Source organism: Chenopodium album, chromosome 12 (genome assembly GCF_948465745.1).
Source record: "Chenopodium album chromosome 12, dcCheAlbu1.1, whole genome shotgun sequence".
In the NCBI taxonomy this organism is placed as follows: domain Eukaryota; kingdom Viridiplantae; phylum Streptophyta; class Magnoliopsida; order Caryophyllales; family Amaranthaceae; genus Chenopodium; species Chenopodium album.
The window spans coordinates 40,036,384-40,042,448 of NC_137845.1; the positions used below are offsets into that span (position 1 = coordinate 40,036,384).

General features: G+C 36.3%; 1 long non-coding RNA gene across 2 annotated transcripts; it reads left to right on the plus strand.

Annotated features, from left to right (window-relative positions):
• The first annotated feature begins 2,082 nt into the window (after positions 1-2,082).
• LOC145572390 (uncharacterized) lies at positions 2,083-5,626 on the plus strand. 2 transcript variants are annotated; one of them, XR_014096821.1, is made up of 4 exons: positions 2,083-2,350; positions 2,780-2,866; positions 2,977-3,083; positions 4,346-5,626. It is a non-coding gene; the product is annotated as an uncharacterized LOC145572390 (long non-coding RNA). The 2 variants fall into 2 exon arrangements; XR_014096820.1 differs by having other exon boundaries at positions 2,977-5,626.
• Positions 5,627-6,065: the final 439 nt, after the last annotated feature.

The following is a 6,065-nucleotide window of genomic DNA, read 5'->3' on the forward strand; positions in this document are numbered from 1 at the left end:
AACTATATAAAAAAAAGGAGAAAAGAAGCTTAAAATCGTAAAAGACCCAGAAACCCGCGCCCGCGGAGGGGAACGGACACCCCGATAGCCGCGCCCGCGCCCGCGGGGCCAAGGCCCGCGCCCTCGGGGAGCCCTCGGGACAACCGCGGGTGCTTACTGCCCAAATACGGCAGTTTTGGAGCAGCAGCAACCCCGCTCCCGCGGGTACTGTAGCCCGCGCCCGCGGCAGTTTTCCTGGGCCAACTTCCGAAGGTTGTAACTTCCTATCTAAGAATAGTATGAAGGCGTGCGACCTATCATTGGAAATCTCTTCTAGTCTAGTTTCCAACCTAACTTGAATCACCCTAATCCCATCTGTAGAACTTGAGATATGAGTAAAACAATGCACAAAGGTCCTATTTGATACTTTGCAATCCTTCGTTTTCCTTTGTTTCAAACTCAAATTCAATTCCGAAAAGTGCATATTGATCCTAGTGGGTGCTATTTTCAATTCCCATGCATAAAGCCCGCGACGTACCTACAAAACAAGACAAAGAAACGGAGAAGCAAGAGAAATAGCCAAGAAATGAATAAAATGATAAGAAAACCATTAAAAGCATGCATTTCTCTAAACTAACACAAAAACACGCGAATCGAGCATTATTCTCTAAAAACACAACATAAACGACTACAAAGGAGCATAAAAATATAAAGAAAACATAGCCTAAAGGTGCCATAAATGGCACGGATCAAGATGGCAGAGATTTCATGTCACATAAATCAGTATGTATAAAATCTAAAGGTTCGGTATTTCTTCCATCAATTGAATGAAATAGTTGTCTAGTAAATTTAGATTTAACACACACTTGACATTTCCTTTTTGAACAATCAAAATTTGGTAATATTTCCATGTTAATTAATTTTCTTAAGGAGTTATAGTTAACATGGCCTAATCTTGAATGCCATAAATAAGAAGACTCAAGCAAGTAAACAGAAGTAGCATTCTTATTAATATTGTCATCCTTGGATACAATAGTCATTACATTTAAATTAAATAAGCCATCACTAAGATAGCCTTTGCCTAAATACATATCATTCTTAGAAAGTACAAACTTATTAGATACAAAGACCAATTTAAAACCATTTTTACTAAGTAATAATCTAGACACTAAATTCTTGCATAGGTTAGGCATATGGAGCACATTATTTAGCGTTACCGTCTTGCCAGAAGTCATTTTTAGTGCTATTTCTTCAACTCCTTTAAGTATAGATGTTGAAAAATTTCCCATGTACAATTTCTCTCCTTCCGATGCAGGGGTATTAGATGAAAACATTGACTTGTTTGCGCAAACATGACGGGTTGCACCTGTATCAATCCACCATTCTTTTGGATTACCTACCATGCTGCACTCTGATATCATTGCCGAAAGATATACATCATCAAGTTCTTCGGAGACCTTATCAACCTCCACAAAATTAGCTTGGGCATTCTTATTTTTCTTATTGGGATTTCTGCAATCTTTTGCCTTGTGACCAAGTTTACCACACCCATAACATTTACCCTTAAACTTCTTTTTGTGGCTTTGTTTGGAGTCATCATTAGTACGCTTCCTTTTCTTGGTTTTTGAAGAATCCTCAACCATATTGGCCTTGGAAGACATGATATTGTTTCCACCGGCTTCGGTTATCCTCTTCAATTCTTAACCGAACAATAAGATCTTCAAGTAACATTCTCTTATGTTTAAGATAATTCTTAAAATCTTTCCAAGATGGTGGCAATTTTTCTATACAAGCAGCCACTTGGAAAGACTCACTCAAAGTCATATTTTAAGCATGTATTTCATGAATATTAATTGGAGTTCTTAGACTTGACTCATTCACTAGTAGAAAAATGAAGATTGGCACCGAGTAATGTCCACCGGTTTTTAAAAACCGGTGGGGAAAAAATAGGCAGGATTTTGAGGGAAGGATATTGGCATCGGTTCAAACCGAACCGGTGGGAAAAATATTAATCCCAACAGTTTGAACCGGTACCAAATAAAAAAAAATCGCGCCCCATATCAGCTCTTTTATTCTTCTTTCTCGACTAATTTCTTACTTCACTTTGTCTCATCTATCTTGTCTCTTTGCCTCCTCTTTCTCTCCCTAATTCTCTGCTCCACCACCACCCTATCCACCGCCGCCTCATCCGCCGCCACCCCACTCTCTCTCCTTATTCCTAGATTTTCTTTCTTTTACTCTCTCTCTTCGCAGCGAATGGCTATAAGGATGATGGCGGCGGTGGTGAAATGGTGTCGCGACCATCGTAATTGATGGTCTATTTATTTACCGGTGCTAGATCTTTGCAGATGTAGTGGATTTCTTCACGAAGGTATGTTGTTCTTTGAATTGAAATCTAGGGTTTATGATTTTTATCAATTTAAGTGTTATTTTTGCCTTTAAATACGAAATTGAATCCTACAACATGTTAATTTAGCGAGATGTTCGACATTATTTAAATGCATGTGTTGGTGAGTTTCCTTTTCTCTCTCCTTTGACCTCCTTCTCCATAATTGTGCCGCAAGCAAGGCCATCGATGGCTAGTGTTTATTTTTTATTTATTAATTGCATTTTTTGGTGATTTTGGAATTATATGATTTCATAATTAGGTTTTGGGCTGAATAATGATATGTTTCTGTATAAAATTTCAATTTAATGAGTTAATTAGCAGAAGGTCATCTCTTCAGTTTGATTCTACTATTGGCATCATGTTTATTAGGTTTTGGGCTAATTATGTTAGTTTTGTGCTGTATCTTTTAAGGTTTTGGCTCTTGACAAGCGCTTTCTTAGCTTGACCCTGTTCTGAAACACTTGGTTATCTCAATTTCAACAAAGCCTCAAAAAATTGGTAATTTTTTCTCATCTGGGTAATTGAAATTGTACTATTTTATGCTGTTTTTGGATGTATTTATGTTTGATTTTATGTCAATTTATTGAAATTGGAATTGGGTTGAGTAGTAGGAAAGAGAGCTAAATGTAGAGGGATGGTTTTTATGCTTCATCGTTTGGTATTGAAGCTCCTAAAGCTTTGGTAATTGGAGTTGTAGGAAAGAGGACTTGCTGAGGTTAGTTACATTTTTTCTTTTTTTCTTTTTTTTTAACTGGTTTCTGATATAGTTGGGAGTTTTGAATTAATTTTTTTGCATTAAATTTCTATACTTGTTTTTATTTGCCTAGAATTATGATCTGGGTTTTGCTTCAATTTGCTGTCTAAATGCAGAACTCGGAATTGTATAAGTACTAATCAAGTAGTATAATGGTTTATTTACTTGAATTATTTTCCCTTTTGGACAGCTTAAAACTCTAAAAGGTTCGACTTGTATTAAAAATCAATCTTAAAACAATCTTTTGTGTATAGTTGCTAATTGGTAAAGTATTGTTTCATGACTAGTTATTAGGTGTGTTAATCATGAAATTGAAAGCAAAACTGATTGATTTAATGTACTACAACTACTGTAGCAGGTTGCTTGTTAAGGGTTTTAATCACTGCATTATTGTTCACATACTTAATATAACTGGAGGTTAACAATACATTAAAGAATTTGATGTGTTACGCGACTATTTTTAAGTTTCATTCACTATGATGAGGTGTGTAGTTCATAAATGTACCAGTAATGAGTTTGTGGGAGATTTTGGATGTACTTTTTCTGAGTTAATATGTGTTTATATGTTTTGAGCTGAAATTATATGGGTTTTGGTTTAATTTTCTGGGTTTTAATATTTTTGTGGCTAATGTTATGTTATGTGGGCATTGATAATTTAATTGCACTTGTTAATTGAGCTATTCTACTTTGAAACTTATTTATCTTCCTCTCTTTCTCTCTCTCTATTTCTCCCTCCCTTCCTCTATTTTATTTTCCGTCTCTTTTAGTATGAGTGTGTGTGCATGGTTGTTTTTGCCTTGATTATGTTTACTGCAATGTTATATGTTTTCCTTAATTAGACCCAGCTCACTAATGTTCTTTCTCAGCTATACTGCACACACTCTGCTCCCTCTTTTCTGCCCCAATATTAGCACTTCTTGTCGCCATCTTTCTTGCTCAGTTATTGTTTTCTTCATGATCCTGTACGGTTAGGATAAAATCTAATATTAGCACTTCTTTAAAGCTTAGCACTTGTTCTCGCGCAGCCCCCTCTACCACTGCCGCCCACCTAGACTGTAACCCCCTTTCTGGGTACTCTAAATGATGAATATGCTCTTTGTTTCCTCTGCGTTAGTTCCTATATTTGTCTTCTTGTTTAGTTTGTTGTTGGTTTCAATGAGTCTGCTTTGTCGTGGGGGCTTGGATTTGAGGAATTTGTTTAACATATGACGAGCATTGTGTAGGGAATATTTCAAGCATTCCACACTTAAGCCCCACTATGATCATACACTTAAGCATGGTGGCGTCCAAAGGGAAGGAAGCTAGAGCAAAAGAGTCACCAACAAATTTTAGGAACTTGTAAACCGTTCACAGGGTGAAGGTTACACCCCTTCATGATCCATGAGATCACTAACTCCATAGTGGTCTGGAACCATGACCGGATATTCGGGGATGAAGGTACAAATCCAACCTAAAAGAGATTGAACCTGCCCTAAACATAGGCCTCTACTTTGTTCTTCTCATATTCATGTGCGCTTTCTGACTAACATACAATCAATATATTATTCCTAAACCTTTTAATCTATGTTGGTTGAATATTAATGCACAAACAAAACTATTATTGGCGGTCACTTGAATTAAAATCACATTAGCAATAGTAGAAAAAATGATATTTGTAACGCCTCATTTGTAACCAACAACTTTTTTTTAGTTACAAGTACTATTTTTGTAACCAACATTAGCTATGTCCGTTACAAATAAGATAGTATTTGTAACAGACAACATAATGTTGGTTACAAATACATCCTATTTGTAACGGACAAGATAGTGTTAGTTACAAATACATCCTATTTGTAACGGACAACATATAGTTGGTTACAAATAGAAAAGATATTTTTTCTATAACCGTCCAAAGCCCATTAGTCTCCTAACCCTAAATATGGTTACAGCCGCCCCACCCCCTTTTTTCTTTATGATCTCTATCCTCCTCCCCTCTTTCACTCTTCCTTTGTTCATCTTTCCTCTCAAATTTCTCTATCCTCCTTCTTTCTCTTTCCACTTTCCTTCAATCTCTTAGCAATACAAGCATCCACGAGCATCATGAAGTCACCGTCACCCATGAACGATTATCTTCAACAACTGAGTTTCACCATCAACCCACCGTCAACAACCGTGCACATAGAGGTATGTAGGCAACCATCGCCGCAGCCGCATCCACAACAACCACTGCTCAGAAATTCTCTCTATTTCTTCTCCTCCTCATTTGCTGATGGTCACAGTGATGACGGCGGTTGCGAGCGATAACGACGGTGCATACTACCTTGGGACGAATTATAGTATAGTTTAGATTCGATTTTTATTAAGATTATAGTATAGATCTAGTTATTTTTGTTTTTAATTTTAATTCAAGTCTTTGATTATAATTAATTTGTTGATATAATTGTAATTTTAATACATTTTTTAAGATAATTGTAATTTTTTTAGACGTTTTTATATGTGTCATTTTAATTTATAGTTTTTTTTTTATGTTATTGTTTTTTATGTTATTTTTGTTATAACTTAGCTTAGACTTGATTTATTTTTTTTTTTAATTTTTTTTTTTGAGTGAAGATTAGATCTAATTTTACTTGTGTTATTTTTAAGATATTTGTTTGTGTTAATTTTTATTAATTTCATAACAATTTTCTATGGGCAGTGAGGTGGTTTTTCGTGCATTGGCTGCTATAGGTGGTGGTGTAGATGTGGGTCACGGGGTTGGGGATTGGCGGGTATTGGGGGTGGGTTTTTTGGTCATGGGGTAGGGGCCTAACGGGTCGTGGTGGTAGTGAGCATGGTTTTCGATGTGGGAGAGTGGGTTGTGAGGGTAGGTTTGGGTCATGGGCAAGACCGCAAGGTATTGTGCAGATTGCATTCAAATTCAACGATAGATCTGAACCTAGCATTTTTTGCTAGGTATTTTTTTTA